Genomic DNA, 18,089 nt, shown 5'->3' with positions numbered 1-18,089 from the left:
CTGTCTTGGTTAAACTGCCCTTCTGAAACCTGAAATATTCATTATAGTCTTATTTATTATTATATAGTGGATACTTAATTCTCAATTCCAATTTCGGATTATATACTTTGTGTCGAAGTTCACTAAAAAAAGGGCTGATGGGTACCATTACCAACGAAAAAATTAAATCATCGTTCAGGACTTATACGGTAATCTTTATTTTGTAATATTTTTAGTGTTAAGTTTGGAATCTTAATTTTGAATTTCAGCTACATATAACCAACCAATTAGATAAGCATGTTCAACGTTTACAGTTGAATTCATTAATTGTAATGAGGCAATTAATAGTATGCATGCAGACAAATTGAAATAGGTAAGTGACAAAATGGACTCTGTATATAAAAACAACACTTTGGTAACAAAGCTAATGGGAGCGAATACTATAAGAAATTCGTGGGTTTATAAAATAAATCATAATTATTGTTTCAAGGCTCGATTCCGATATTAATCTAAAAGTAATTAAATGTTTACATATATATTATAGATTATTAGATTATTTATATTAATCTAAAGATTAAAGATTTTGAGCTACATTATAATATTACTTATGTTTACATAATGTGTTTAGTGGAATATTACTTATTATTATGGCTTGGATTTAAATGCTTTAAAAATCATTCGAATAATAAATAACTAACATATTTTTTTTTAAAAATTTATTTTTCAATTTGACTGATAAATACTAATAAATTATTAGATATGTTGTATTTTAAATACTGAAAATTGAAAATATTGATTTGTTGACTTGCGATGATGGTATTGACTGAAGAGCATGTTTGAATTGGCAAATATTGTCTGGTAATTCTCCTGATATGTTTGTTAGGGAGGTTTATTTGCATTCTAAAATGTTTGAAATTGTTTCCATTATATTATAACTAGTGCCGTAACAAAGGGGGGGGGGGAGGCTATAGAAGTCTATAGAATCCTACGACCGGGCGCAATTTCTAAGAGAGTGCAAAAATAAAACATTTCAATTAAATTGTTACTTTTAACTTATTACTTACAAGTAAATGTAATATGATGTATTTATATATGTATTTATATAATTTATAAATATAATAATATATAATATAATTATTATGTTATATCTATGAATTCACTTATAATCATTATTTATATTTGTATTTTAATAAGTTATTGATTTAAATAAAATTAACAAACGCTTACAAAATTATAAGGAAATTTATTAATTATATTTCGTTCATAAAAAATATTCAGTTTTTTGTGAGTTTTTTGTAAATTAAAATACTTAAGGCCGCATTTTGAAGTTTCGCCTCGAGCACAATATTTGGTTGTTATCCTGAATATAATCAAAATTATTTCTTAAGATATTTTCCAATTTTTCTTTATTGCTTTTTAATTTAAAATTTAAGTTTTGACATTATTTAAGACACGAATTGTCTCAGATAAATTTATAACTTTAGAAGTTATACATTTTGGTATAATTCCATGGTTGAATTTTTTTTAAATATTCAGTTTGATCACATTTTTTTGACTGTCATTAAATGTTTTCTTCAAATATATTGATTAATGTTTTAATAAATTGAAAATATTCACAGCTGTATACTAAAATCTCTATCCAAGTTTTCAACGTATCACTATTGGTTGAATTGGTAAAGGAATAGTTGAGCTCCTTAAATTTAAACTTCAAAACTCTAAGAGTGTTTCTTAAAAAAAAATGTCCTTATATTTGAAATTTTTAATACGTAAAAATACTAAATGATGATGAAAAACTACGTCTATTCGAGTGAAAAATTCTTAGAAAAATTTACGGACCCGTATTCAACAATGTGGAACAGAAAGAGGAAATAAGAACCAACATCAAACTATACCAACTTTACAAAAGAGAATATAAGGTACAATTTACCAGAGGGATAAGGGTAAAATGGGCAGGCCATGTGTAGTGAGCCGATGGAAGTGTATTGAAAGGAGTATTGATATATATGATAAGAGGAAAGAGGCCAAGGGGAAGACCACGGAAAAGATGGAAAGATAGCATCAAAGAAGTATTAGAAGAAATTGGAGGAGACTGGAAACAAGCATATAATAGAGAACAATGGAAGGAATTAGTTTTAGCGGCCAAGAGTCTAAATGGCTCGTGAAAAGCCCAATAAAAAAAAAAAAAAAAACTAAATAATATTCTCGTATACTGATATACATTAAAACAAAACAAATTACCGAAAAATACTAAAAATTATCTTAAAATAAGAAAACATTGAAAAATGCATCTTTTCAGAAATGATATTACTGATTTCATGAAAACGGTAATTCATGAATTCGTTGTATAAAGATTTTTAATATGTGACCAACCGAATGTAATTGAAAAAACGTTTCTATTTATTGAAACCAATTATATTCTTAATAAATTTATTTTCTTTTATAAACTCTCAATACATTTTAAACTATTTAATTTAACAGAGTACACACCTTCGTAAAAATCATAGACATGGTTAACTTAACGAAGCACACATCGTAATGTAGTTATACTAAGATAACATTATGAATATTATTTATAATCGTACAATATTTTATTAAAAGCACGTTAAAGCGTGTTACCAAAATTATTACGCAAAGAATCGACTCCTAATAATCCATGCTCCTCATTGCCTCGTCCTTCGAACAGGAATCCGTGTTTTTCGCCGTTGCATTTGTAGATTCGTGAAGATTCTCGGTATCTCGAGCGTTGATGGTTATTTTTTTCATTTTCAGCGAACACCCAAAAAATCCGCTTCAACGATTTAACTTAACTTTGCAGTCGATTATTTCTTGGACATCTGATAGATCATCGTAGACGTCATTCATGACAGACCTCTTCCGTTTAATACCTTTACAGCCGTGATGGGCATCATCATTATATATCAATGATCCTCCGAGCGTCATTTTGGATGAAGATTCTGGTATTGATGATTGATTTCTGATCGATTCTACAGTGAAAAAGAGCATGTAAATCGTTGTATATTTCCGAAGATAGTTTATATTATATTAGGGCCAATTATTCAATAATATAATTTTAATGTTCTAACTTATATGCAAATAAATAAAAAAGAGCACTTATGTAAATTACATTAAAATTATATTTTTTCCTACTGTGTTGTCAAACAATAACCGATTAAAATTAGGGATTATTCAAAAATATCATGTGCTTTTTAACAGCACAATAATCATTACAATATTTTGAATGTTGTGGAATATTTTAAAAATTAAAGATTAATATTTAGTATTCAGTAAATATTTCGGGTAGCTGCGATTAAAATTTAAATTTTTTTAGCATAAAAACTATTAGGGCTTGGATTTATGTGTACTAAAAAGTACGAAATATACATTAATTTATATACTGATAATCATTATGATATGCAATAAAAATATGCAAAAAATGCATGTTAATTAAATTAATTTAGTTTAAAAATGTATATAATTGATTAACAAACTAACATGGAACAAACAAATATATTAAATATCTATTTGAAATAATTTAACTGTAATATATATGTTTTATTTGAATGTATGTTGAATTTTAAAACATTTTTATGGTATATTGGCAATATTTGTTGAGATTTTTATTATTTTTTTTTACTGACAGCTCAAATGTGTCAATAAATTTTCAGATTTTGTGTGACAGTAAAGGGCTTTATACTGTTGACTTGAATCTCACATACTTGACAATAAAAATTCCTCCGTCAGATGCATAAAGTATTTTCTCCAAATTCCGCAACATACTTACGAACAGATGATTGTACTTTTGACATTTTAATAAGAAACAATAATACACACACGGAAGGAACATAATTAAAATGTGGGTCGTGAAAACCTACTCAAGACACGGGTTATACTATCTAGTCCTGACCGAATTATATTTATCTAGTAATTAGATACCTAATATAAAAAAACAAATTCGTTACGAAGTGTATGAGGGCGAAGTCAATGAATAATTGTAAAAAAAAAAATGTGTATCAAACACTAAGGCATTTGACTATGATGCAAGGAAAAATCTTAATATACAAAAATATGCAGTACACTTAAGAAAATGACAAATTATGTAAACATTTGCTAAATAAAACTTTGTGTATCGGATCTGTAAACTATAATTCAAACTTGTAACTTATCTAGCTACTTCATGGACTCTTAAGAAAATATGTTAAAATATATAGATCCAGGCCCTAATTTATTATATAACTAAAGTTTATTGATATAGCTGATTTTTCAAAATTTTCCAACGCTAATGAAACTTATTATTGTCTTGCAATAAACGTTTTGTTTTTGAATACAGAAAGTTAAAAATATTTTATTCAATTTTTAAATCTTAAGTTTTAATATAATAAGTTACATGAATCTTAAGCCACAAAAATATGGTAGATTTTAGCTGTTTTTATTGTCTTGTCAACATTTTAAGCTTAAAGGCCCTTCCAATATAGTTTTGAGAAGTAATTCAATTTTTTTTTCTATTAAAAAACAAAATATATGTATGAGTTACTCAATACATATTCAATACTTTTGTAGTACCTAAATCATTTTATAAACATTTTACGAAAAAAAATAAGAAAAAATATTTTGAAACATTCTTAAATAGTTAACTAATCAAAATGTTTTAATTATTTTTTCATTTATTAAAAAAAAATAATATTTCTATTCATTTTTGTGTTATTGAAAATTACCTCTCCGTACGCCGTAAATGTTGTCGCTTTTTTTTGTAATTTTTCATCAATTTTCGCAATTAAATTAAATGTTAAGAAATTTAAGGAAACAATCTTCTCTGAGGTATCAACTACATAACATTTTCTATCAGAAATATCTTATGATTGTGAAGTTTCAAGTTTAAATTACCAATTCATAATTATAATTGTCCGTCTTTGGTTTACAATCAATCGATAGTCTCCTTGGCCTAGAAATTTCAACTTTTTTGTAGAAAATTAGGAAAAAATTACGAATGAAATATTCATAGTACATTATATTATTTAGAATTATACCACAAGAAAAAAAATAGTATTTTTATTACTTTTTTTTTATGTTTTTTTGTGTAAATAAAACACTGAGAGAGACGGAAATCAATTTAAACATATTCTTATCGTATTGATCTACTTTATATATTGATATATAATAAAATTAAATATTTTTTACTGTAAGTTCTGAAGACGAAAGTATTTACTTTAAAGTTTTACTATAAAAATCAAACTTGGCAATCTGCTGACACTTTGAGTTAGCGCAAATTTTTGAAGAATTTTTTGTGATGTTTTAATTTTTCGTTCTTACAGTTCATGAAGTCCGTTGTGACTTTTTTGATTGTTGTCATATTATCATATTGGTGGGATTACAGATATTAATTATTTAGTAACCACGAATAATACATCGATTGTAAACTGGCGTGTGTAACGACGGATATTTATTGCTGCGAATATCTTTAAAAATTGTTAGTACATACATTGGTTTACACAGTACGTAAATAATAATAATCGTCTACACAGAAAACATTCCGAAATAATGCTTTTACTTGCAAAATACGTTACACGATATATATATATATATATATATATATATAATTAACTTATGAATAATCCGTATGCGAGAAGGTAGATGTAATTTTCGTCTCATTCAAATTAATATTTTATTGATTATTTCTCCTGATAATCAAGGAGTATTTAAACATTGGTCACATCAATAAATGTGGTTTTACAAGAAATACTATCAAACATGATCACTGTTGAAACAAGCGTAGCTTCAATAACAAACGAATCGTACGTATTTGTAAAAAGGACATGGTGCGTCTAGTGACTTACGCAGTAAATTATCGTCAATATTAAGTCGTATCGTATTCAGGTGTTAAGTGCGTTTCTTGCACGTATACGATTCCAGTGATAGAAAAACATGATAGGTAATGTATCCATCAAATATCTACCGTGCGTATTGAGACGCATTATTTTCCCGGACCCTTAAGGAGTCCGGTTCTCTGGGCTCGTGGTTCCCACCGATCCCGCACTTTTCGGAGTCCTGCCCATAGAAATATATGTGTCGCAATAATATTGTCGTTTTAGCTGACGCCGTCGTCTAGGATTTGGTATGATATATTATCACCTCTACAAGCGCAGAAGAGCACACGCACAATATGTATATGTATATAGGTTATACGAGGGAATACACGAATACGAATGGCCGGTCATTTGCAACGCCTGGAGAATTGTTAACCCGCCAGGGTCCATTATTCGGGATAAGTGGACCGACATTAACGGTACCGTATGACGGACCGGCGCGAAAATCGATGAACCCGCGGGATGGGACGCGGAGAGAAGAGCCAAGTGTTCACGAGCGCTAAGGAGACTGCATTACGTTATAAATACCTAAGACGACGATGACGTGGCCGGTCATAAATCTCGTACAGGTGCGTTACAGCATTATAGGCTGCTACATGGCCTCGGAACGGGTTGGAAATCGGTCGACAGATGCCGAGTTCTCGAGTCCTTGGTCCGCCGATTTATTTATTGTTTTCCGCGCCCGAGTTAAAAATAGGTATTTGACACAATATTTTGCGCGAAACATCAATAAGAAATTACAGGCCGGAGTTGGTTATTCGTTTCTAAATTAACATTCCCGTCGAAAAGCATGGCATTGTTCTTAGTGTCTACTATACTTTTACGGACTTATACCTTGACCGAAACAAGCGATACTTTGAAACCCAAAAAGTGCAACATTAGGTAACGTCGAATTCGGGTTCCGTTTTCTCGGTAATTTATTTCCCTACCAAGTTCATGAATCTTGTATACTATGACACCAGTACTATATTTTATCGAAATATTTGTAATAATATTACAAACATGATTTTTCTTTTGTAATTACTTATTTTAATGGTTGATTTTTGTGTAGCAAATGGGTTTCAAGATAATGAGTTCCATACAAGTCATATTTCATATCTATCGATTGGAAATTAAACTTTAATTTCAGTTTTTAGTTTTTTAATTAATTTTTAATTTTCGCTATCGATATTTTTATAACACAATCTTTAATATTTATTTTATGATGAGCGTAAGTGAGGTAGAGATGATGCGGTCGTTGAAAGTTGTTGAGTGGCCATCCATAAATTGGTAGTACTATGGCAGTTTTTAGTTTATAAAATTAATAATTCAGTCAACATGCTTTTAAACTTAATGCACGAATAACCATTTTACCTATCTTTTGATAAAAAATTGGAAGACAACTTTTTCGAGTAATGATTAAAATTTCTAAACGTATAGAAATTATTATGGATTCTAACCACGTTTTTGGTGTGGTTATTGATAGTATATATATTTTGATAATTATTTTAGGATTTAAATAAAGTTACGTGAAAATTTTTTAGGACATTTTTAGATTATGGATTCGAATTACAATATTTTATTCTATTTAATACTGTACAAAAACTAAAGTATTTTATATTTGTTTAGACTAATCATAAACTACAGGCTCATTAAGTTTTTTATATTTTTTACATAATTCATCAATAGATACTTTTATACTCATTGCTAATAAAACAGAATTGGATCCAATATTTTGTATAATATAATAATACAAGAATTTTAATATTATTTTTAGTATTTGATTTGACCATTTTTTGATAACATTCATGTAAAATTTATAGATTATTAATTTTAGTTTTATTTTTACTAAAAACTAATTAAGAATACATTGATTTGAAAGATTGATGAACTAGAGTCAAATTGACATTCTCTAGTGGAGAAAAATCCATGAAAGAATTTTATTTCATTGACTATTAATGTAAGTAAATATGATTAAGTTTAATGTAAAATACGATCTGAATAAATAGTTTTATAACAAAAATTTTCAATCCACATATTAGAAAATATGAACAAAGAATTTTTGAAGTTTCTCATAAAATATACATAAAGTTAAATTTAATTTATAAATACGTAAGTTATAAAGCATTCAGGAAGAAACAAAAGTATATTAACAAAATTAATCGACTGGTTATATGTTAATCGAAATAATATGTTTGCTATGAATTTAAATGTCTGACGTTAAATCGAATACTTCATAAATTAAATAATATACTAAAACTCCTAGTTCAAAATATCAGTAATAGTAATTTAAACTACTAAATCATCTATAAATTAGAATACTCATATATTGTAAGTATAATTATAAATATTTAAATATGTTTATAGTAGTTAACTTTTGTGCTATATATTTCTTTAATATCAAATTTAGAATCCATATTATAACTCATTTTAATTTATATTTTAAATATGATTGAATTATTTTGATTCAAATACAATAAATTTGTCTTTCATTTTATGGAAATTTAAAATATTAATGTTCATTGGATTATAGTTTTTAAAGTAAATTTTTTTAATTGTCACTGTGGTTTGATAATTTGTGTCGTTCATATAATTGTTTATTACCCGACGTAACGTCGTCTTTTGAATGTGTGGATTTATTAAAACATAAATTTTTAGAGCACATACGTTATAATTTGATACGTATTTCTTATTCTGAAATATAATTGCACTGTTAATATTGTGTCAACTTTTGGTACTTAATAATTAATTTATATTTGTAAATATTAAATTGTTATGATCAAAATGTTTTCAAGGAGTACACTATTTGTCTTGGTGAAAAACGATTGGGAACAAAAGTTGCTTATGACAGTGGGTCTCTGACTCATTTAACCGGTAAGTGTTTTAACTACAAATTAACTGTCTTGCAGAAAAATATTTACTACAGCTTAATTGATTTACATTGTTTTATCTAAGGTATGCCGATGAACGGACAAAGAAAATTGGTCCTAATTTGGTATGTGCTTACATAATGCTTATGAATATTGTGATGAATATAAGCTATGGCTTATGAAAAATGGTGCAAAAGTTCGTTGTAAAGGTTCCAGACAATTCGTGGGACATTATGACTATTCATTAGGACTTTATGGTTGATAAAGACGATAAATATTTGAAACAATTTAAGATTGAACAAGTTTATGCTAGGAAAGAAGCTTCCATATCTCATCTAGGATTTCCTAACTTCAATATACGTTTACCGGTTTTGAATATTTATCTATTATCACCAACAACTCACAGGTTATCTCAAATTTCTTAAAGCTCTTATAAAAAATATAGTTCAATTAATTGTATTAATTGTTCTCCCTGTTTTACAGAGCATTTATTTTGAATATTTTATTAAAATAAATGGTTTTAAAAATGAATTTACTTTTTCTATAAATTTCTAAATTAAAATAAGTGTACGAGTTTTATTCTATATTTTTCACGGAAAAAATGAATATAGTATGTTCGATTTATACTAAAATTTTAATCATCCCAATATAAAATTTGATAATAAATCCCAATTATGAAAATTACAAAATTACAATTATAGTTTTATAGTTTTCCCTTTTTTTTTTTTTAATTCTCTATATAGTTAAACTTAATTCAACTTTGTATGTGCTTAAAATTCAGAATTTATGTGATTTTACTGATGTATATGTTATATTGTAATGTTTAGTGTCGTTTAAAAGATTAAATTGCCTCTCAATGAGATTCGAAATAACAAATTTCATTGCTACTAGTGATTAAAGAAATTATAATTTTATTATTTGAGAATTTTTGTTTGATGTGTATACTATCTGAATATAAATATTTTTATTTTATTTAGATTGACTTACTAAGATACTTCTCAGTATTAACTCGTTGTGGGAAATCAATCAATAAGAAATTAATTTTATGATAAATTTTATAAGAACTTACATTGTGTTATAATGTTCATATTACAGAAGACTGCATCAATATCTTAAATATAGCATTTGTCGGATGTAACACAATTAGTAATGAGGCATTACATAAGTTTCAGATCTTGAAAGATTCTTTAACGTCATTATAAATCAATTGTTGTGTTAATATTTCTAGCGAAGAATTAATGGAGTTGGAACATCTTCAGTGAGAATAAAAATTGATAAATTCAACATTTCATAATATATATTTATTATATTTTTAGGAAATCGAAAAATTTGCAATTAAAAAGTTTAAGACTAGAAAGAGAATATAAAATAATTAATCATCTCAAATCTAAATTACATGATTCTAATATAGTATTATAATTTATATAGTATTATAACGAAAAATAATGGAAAGAACATTGAAGAAGAATCTTACAATCTTTTGTATTTTTGTTTATTGTAAATTATAGTTTATAATAAAAACTTTGTTAAATAATTCTAAAATATTTATTTGTTTCATCAATATAGATAAAATAAAGCAATTTATTAACCTCAATCCGTATTTTGTGTTTCATATAGATTGAGAGTTCTACGCTCTACTTACTTTCATACTTTGTATAACAATGATGTTTTTTTTAAAAAATTTTTAATTTAATTAATTTATTAATTAAATTATTATTATTAAAGCACAATAAACGCATGAAAATGCCTCAACTGTAATAATTGCAAAAAAAGCAATACAAATGTATATACAAAAAAAAAAAAAGAGTGAAAAGAAATTGATTAATTTCAATGAATGTATGAAACATATTTACATATAATCGTTGGATTTCTATCTCATATAGAAAAAAATTAAAATAATTAAGTCCATTCGCAGAAATGTTGTAATTATTGACTATTTGGATGATTTATCAATTTAATTGATCGTATTATCTTTAATAAAAATTAAAAGTAAAAATATAAATTAATATTTTGTTAATTAAAATATAACTAAACACTTAAAACTTAAATTGAAATTATTGTTCAGATATGCAATTAACTCGTCGCAAGGCACACATTTCGATGTCATATTTATGCCCACCCAAAATAACTATTAATTATTTTGTTATAATTTATATGATTTATATTGATTTAGGGTCGTTATACTTAAGTTAAAAATTCCAAATTCGTAATTACGAATTATTATAAATTGGTAACTAATTTTTGAAACTTTTTTAACACCAATATTTTTTATTTTGTGGTGAGAGGATCAGTGACCTATCATATTATTGGTTTGAAAAACAGCTGTAAAAAAACTATAAAACTCATAAATTCCTGTATATACATATAAAATACTCGTACATATATCTACATACACCATATGTGTGTACTCTTTGGTTTTGTGTTGATTTTCATATCATAATTGTAAAACCTTAACTTATTCTTTTTTTTTTCTATGTAAAAATTTCAAAAATTGTGTATGCTAATTATTATAAAGCTGCTTTTGAAACCATACGTTTTCACTTCGCCTTCGAAATGCTCAAGTAATCCGTCGAGTTTTTTTGCACCGATTTTTCAAATTTATGAATACAAATCTTTGTCCCTTTGGGAAGCGGTGTAGTTGAGTTAGTTTTTTTGTTCCGGAAAAATCTCGTAAGCCATCAGAGTACCATTTAAAGTACTGCGGTTGGTAAAATAGTTTTCAAACGTAAACAAATCATATAAAAACTAACCAATCTACAGCTGTTCTTTTGTACTTTATCACTGATTGGCTTTTTACCGTCTGATTTTCTGTTCAGACCGACATCCATGACTGGTTGATAAATGCTTATTGTTTGGTTACGAAAATTCATATTCGTACATTAATTTGATGAAAACATGATAAAAACGATTACATCGGGTGGGAAAGTGTCGAACGCAACACGTGTAGCTGACGAAAGGCGTCTCGACATGGGATTAAAGAAAATCTCCATATTCCGACGGAAATGTAATGATATTGTCGTAATATTATACGGGACTGTGGTGAATAATCGAATGACACGCGCGGTAGTATCTAAAACGTCAATACAGTTATCGGTCGGTGAACGTATCCAGATACGTCCAATGCAAATACGTACCGAAATCTCGATGATTATAATCGAGTTTCCGCCTGAGATTTGTATAGATAATTTTTTTGAATATCAAAATGAAGATGACACATAATTGGTTGAATAATTATTATCTAGAAAAAGATAAAAATTGAAATTTCTTATTTAAAAAAAAAAATTAAGTAGACATCTATTAAAAATTGTGCAATCATTTTACTAGATTCTCCAATCGAAATACTATCATCGAGTGGCTTCTTAAACTCAAACATTTTTAGTTTCATTTAAAACAATAATAGTATTATAATATTAGCAGAAACTATTTGTAAATTCTTATTATTAATTACTAATACTACTGTTCGCGTATCTATCGTACTTATGCTTATTATATCATATGCGTACAGATTGTTTAATTTCCTACATAAGTAATAAATAAAAAAATCATTAAATAGAATGTAACACTTTTAAATGTCAATAAAGTTTTAATTTATGTAACCCTCCTATAGGCCAAACAGATTATTTATCTAAAATCATAATTTAACAATGAATTATGGCTTACAGCACCATTCACTTTAGTATCATAAAATATATTTATTATTTTTTAATAATGCATTTTACCTATTGAACCAAATTAAAATCATGAATCAAATTTATTTTTTAATATTGATAAACAGAACAATTATGGTAATTATTAACCTGAAAAACCTGATAAAGTAATGTATATAAAAATTCGATATTTAAAATTCCCAGGACACTCGTAATAATTAAACAAAAACTTTTCTGAAAAATAATTGGTGAAAAATGATTGCATCGTTATCGGTCATACCTTTTTAAGCTACATGATTCAGTACGATTTTACCTGATTTTTAACTACACTATGAGTACGAAATTTTAAAGGTTGACGCCAATTTTCATACCAATATTGGTGTTATCACATGCCTATACGGGAGAACTTAAAAAAGTTAATAAATACTTTGTGTTTTATCACTTTTATTATATATGTTTATTGTTAATGATATCATATATATCAGTTGTAATGAAATTTCGTTATTTCCGTTATATTATATGGTATTTTCTGAGTTTCAGTAAAAGTAGTAAGTTATAAATATCAAAGAATCCAAATTTGAGTATTTTCAAATAATTTATTAATAATAATTTTATTCAAATAAAAACTGTTGATTTTATTTGTTTATTAACCTTCAACTAGCACCACGGAAGATCCGGACAGACCACCTCACAAAGTTCACAATGCTAAGCTCGTGGCTCCTCCTATCCACATCAAAAACATATCCAACTTCTCAGCATTCAACACCGTCCTAAAAAATATCACCGGACCCAATGGTTACACCTGTAAGTCAACTCCGTCACACCTCATTGTACAACCCACCGATAAATGAACTTACAATGCAATAATAGATCATTTACATGAAACAAACGCTAGTTTCCATTCATTTACCCCCCTAAGTCATCGCACATACAGAGTCGTCATTAAAAATTTACATAATTCCACCTTACATACCGATATTACTTCTGCTCCTACTGAACAGGGACATTCAGTCATGAGTATTTACAATGCCAAAAACAGGAACAACTGTCCACTTCCAGTATTCTTCTTGGATATCTGTCAGCAAGATAATAATAATGATATCCATGAAATTACATCTCTTCTCAACACAATAGTAAAAATCGAAAAACTATTTAATAAAAGACGTGGCCCACCGCAATGCCATAATTGCCAAGACTATGGACATACAAAGAACTATTGCAACCATGAAGCTCGATGTGTCAAATGTGGTGAAAACCATCTGACAATCGAGTGTACCAAGGACCGAAATAGTCCAGCCAAATGCGCTCTATGCGCTAAAGACCACACCGCAAACTTCAAAGGATGCTCAGCATTCGAGTCAATATTTAAAAAATCTGCTCAAAAGTTTCAACCAGTCAAAGATCCTGACCCTCACTCTCAACAGTCTCAACCCAGAACCAAAACCAAATCATATGCAGAAGCCACCAACAACCAAAACAAAATCTCAGAACAAATATCAAATACCTTTTCAAAACTCATATCCAATTTAAGCTCTTTAATTAATCCATTAATTTCCCTCCTTACATCAGTCCTAAACACACTAATAGCTAAAGGCATTATCTCTCCATAATACTATTGCACACCGTCTTATAATACCTTTATAATTTTATCTTTTCTCAGACCTATCCTCATTAATTTTATCTAAAATTTTAATTGAAATTATGTAACATCCAACCAAGTCTATCATTATTAACGACTACATTTTGTCAATTTAGAATATATATATTATTATTATTATTACTATTATCTCTCTTAAAATTAGTTATCCATTATTTTCATTCCACAACATTATTATTATTTTCTTTTAACCGTATCATTATTATATAAATAATACCTTGTAATAACATGTAATATATTGACATATTGTAAGTTTAAATAAATAAAAAAAAATTTGTTTATTAATTACTTTTATTTTATTTAGCTAGCCTTATTTTACTATTCATTTTTTTTATATGAACTATTATAGAATTGTTATATGTGTTATAACTGTTATATATAAATATATTTATTAGATATATTACGGTGAAATTAGTAAAGTTGACAACGTTGCGTACAGTTGCATACGCAATCGTTTTGCCAAAAAGGACAAATGTACGCAATCGTGTTCTACCCAAAATAATACAGGTATCATTCACGTTTTGGTTCTTGTTTTTCCTTAAATTGTTTTTTGTTTTACAACGTGGTAAAAAACTATTGAATTTTTCTTTTTTACTTTTCTTTCCTCTCAATGACTCAAATAAATGCGATTTGCCTTCAGAGGTCAAATCTAAGTTAAAATTCAAAACATTTTGACTGCTCTAAAATGCATTAACAAATATATATATAAAACATATTGTTTAACAAATACATTCCTCACTCCGTTGAAGATCTAAAAACGATTAGAAATTATGCTTCGTCTGAACGATTTAATTGTTTACTTGGATGACCATTCAGACTACCTATTTACCATTTACTTGCAGTGTTCTTGATTCCTATTTTTACCTGCAACATAATTCTTCCGGTGCGTATAGCGTAAAATGTTTTCCACTACACTCCGAGACGATATAACTTACGCAGTAGCAGTATTAATTGCGGTTCCATATGGGAAATTGGACACGATTCTCGAGCTTCTACACGGTCGATACGCGTGTCTGGTCGGGTCCGAATCACTAATAGCGGACCGTGCGATTTTTTTCGAAATAAAAATAGAACACTCGTGCCTAAACGTATTACATCACGAAGAAATACCGTTGAATCGTTATTGACGTGTACTTATACCGTTCCTAGTGTAATTCTGTATATTTCAACGGAATTAAACCCGACGATATTAGTATATCTTGTTCCGTGCACATAAATGTTCGATATTGCGTTGTCATAAGTATATATGTATATGTCTAGTACCGTGATATTATTTCGAAATAAAATATTGTCGATTGACTATAAGTCGACGTGAGTTTTACATCAAGTAAATTCCGCCCACAAGCCGTAGTTAGGTTAGTAGGCCTTGGTAATTTTATCACGTATTAGTCGAAATACACCGTTTTTATCCGAATGGTTAGGATGAAACGATCTATACGAACGAGATGCAAATATTTTCGTGACGGGGTTTATGAACAATCTTTTACCGAGAGGAAATAAACACGGTCGTTTTATTTTTTTAAATTTTTTTTCCGGTTGGAACGCCATACGAACAAACAGGTCGGTAGACAGCGGGTCCGTTGGCTCGCGCAAGATGTTATCGTATTCTAAGAAACAATTTTCTATGATGTTCAGCGTGTCCCAGGCGGTGAGCCACCAACGCCATGATCGAAAAACCAGAACTTTCGCCATTATTCATCATCTGTCCAACCACTGCTCGTCCGTGGGTGACCTCCAGTGATCCCGATAGATCGGGGCTCGGGCCAAGGACAATCCGTAGTCCTCGAACACCATGTGCCAGCATGGTCTTCGCTCATCGGCAGCTTGCCATGTTAACCGCGCACAGAGCTTCTGATGCAAACACCACGAAACCGACAATTGGTCGAAGCCTCGCAACGGCTGACGGGGGCTGGGTAGGAAAGTGCCAAAATGAACAAACTCGGGATTCGCCACCGTTGAGTGGGCACATAGCCGGTAGGATGTTCGGCCTTGACCCACCTGGATTTGCGCGGCGACAAGTCGTCCCTTACTTCGGAGCGCTCGCTCGAGACGCGGTCGTCGCCCTGTTCTGGCATGGGATCCTGTTACACTGCTCCCAGACCCGGCCACTCTTTTTGAGGTCACGGCCCAAACCTCTGACACCCTAGTCCCTGGAGGTTTCGCTGCGTCCCGTGACCGGGAACCAGCTCCGACTGGCCAACATGTTTAGTCGCCTCTTACGATAATTCAGCTATAACATCCGGAATAGGCGAACCCAGAGTTTTACATTTGAGTGGACCCTGTTATTCTTTTAAAATATAAAGGAGAGGCTATATAAAAATTCAAATTGTTATTGAACACAAAGTTAACGATAATAATATAATTTTACCTGATGTCTTTGAGTTGCTTGATTCACATCACAAAAATAACAAAATTATTATTTTGTTAATCATCGTTATCAGTGCTGTGTCCATTTACAAGAAAAGGCAATGTTTTTTCGCTTAAAATAGTTACTACCACTATTAGACCAGTATTAGAGCGAGAATTTATGTCAACGATAGTAACATTGAATATTATTTAACAATAACAAAAAAAAAAAAAAAACAATTACGTGTAGACAGTGCAATGATTTAAATTTAAATAAAAAAGACTTCATTAGTTATGTAAAATAATGATTGGTAAAAAATACATGTAATTATTATTTCAGACTTATTCTGAACACTCACAGTATAATTTACAAAAAACTAAAATTTAATTAATGTATATGTTTATTCTTAATTGTTTTTATTAGATTTTTTTATTTACATTATTCACATTAGGGCGTACCAAGGTGCACACGGTACACACCGTAGATCCGTCTATGAAATCCAGTGTTCCCTTAACCCCCCCTCTCGGTATAGAGAAAATTAATAGGTTACGATAGACTTTTACCAGTTAGGGACCGAAGTTCCAGGATACTCGGCTGAGATCAAAGACTTACCCTTAGGGTTCACATACGCCTACACATACGCCATGTCCCGGTCCAATGGAGTACGGTCTCGATTCGATATCGAACTCGGTTCCACCGTGACTGGTACTTTTGGTGCGTAGTATTCGCGATGCGCCACGATCGTCAAACAGCACGTACAATTTCAATTGTCGATCGCTCTATTGTTTAAATATTCAATAACACAATGACGTCAATTACCATTTATTTCGTATCGAACGAACGACATCTTATCTGAATGTTTAACCACTTACTATACATGTATATATATATATACCTTTGTCTGATGTTAATTTGTGGTACACTTTTCGAATGAGAATTCACCGGTTGAAATTCGTTCAAACGTCGCATAAATATTTATATATGCCCTGACGACGGTGGCGGCGGCGACGGTTAATTATATTTTGAAATTTTATTTGCGCACCGTCACGTACTGTGCCCAATGCCTATATGTATTATTATACGCAGTTATACGCGTATTATTATATAAATTACTTTTGTGGTCTAATTTTATTCACTTCATTCAACCCCTATTGTTCCATGTACTCCTAACCACTATGCTCCTGTCATGGTATACATAATATTTAAATAGAAAATTTAAAATATAATTATACGAATGCAGCGTTCACGTTAAAAAAAGAAATTACCGTAGGAATGCATTACATTTTTTGATTAAAATGCGAATGAATTACGTCAAACTCTTTTACTAGGTATGTATATAAAACATTAAGTATCTTTTAAATATGAACTCAATTTTTAATTAATTATAATTTAATTCAAAGTTAAATTTCATTTTCTTGCTTGGGTTATACAAAATAGACTTTTTTTAGTCTGAGAACAATTTAGTTTCATCGTTCAAAATCACCATTTTATAAAAAATCAAAATATTATTGTGAATAGATTTATTTAAAAAAAATAACACAAAAACATTCGTCTAAAACAAATTGTCCGTACACGGTTTGTTATAAATAAATAAATAAATATATATATAAAAAAAAAAATTCATCAAAAAACACTAACACTACATAATATTATGTATTTTATTATACAAAATAATATACAACGAACAAAACACATAATCTGTATATTATCGTTATTCGTTTATTTGCATCTTTATTAAACATTGTAAAT

The 18,089-nt window shown here is 29.0% G+C and overlaps 1 long non-coding RNA gene and 1 pseudogene across 1 annotated transcript; one reads left to right on the top strand and one right to left on the bottom strand.

Moving 5' to 3' along the window:
- Positions 1-1,982: 1,982 nt before the first annotated feature.
- On the top strand, positions 1,983-10,108 carry LOC112686725 (annotated as a pseudogene).
- Positions 10,109-15,803: 5,695 nt separating this feature from the next.
- LOC112686711 lies at positions 15,804-17,062 on the bottom strand. Its single transcript, XR_003148914.1, has 3 exons — positions 16,953-17,062; positions 16,362-16,378; positions 15,804-16,280 (listed from the first exon to the last, which is right to left on the bottom strand). It is a non-coding gene; the product is annotated as an uncharacterized LOC112686711 (long non-coding RNA).
- Between the last annotated feature and the right edge of the window lie 1,027 nt (positions 17,063-18,089).

This window comes from Sipha flava, unplaced genomic scaffold (assembly GCF_003268045.1).
Source record: "Sipha flava isolate LNK unplaced genomic scaffold, YSA_version1 323_pilon_pilon, whole genome shotgun sequence".
NCBI lineage: Eukaryota > Metazoa > Arthropoda > Insecta > Hemiptera > Aphididae > Sipha > Sipha flava.
Note: the sequence above shows the minus strand (reverse complement) of the source record. Positions and strands in the feature narration are given on the sequence as shown.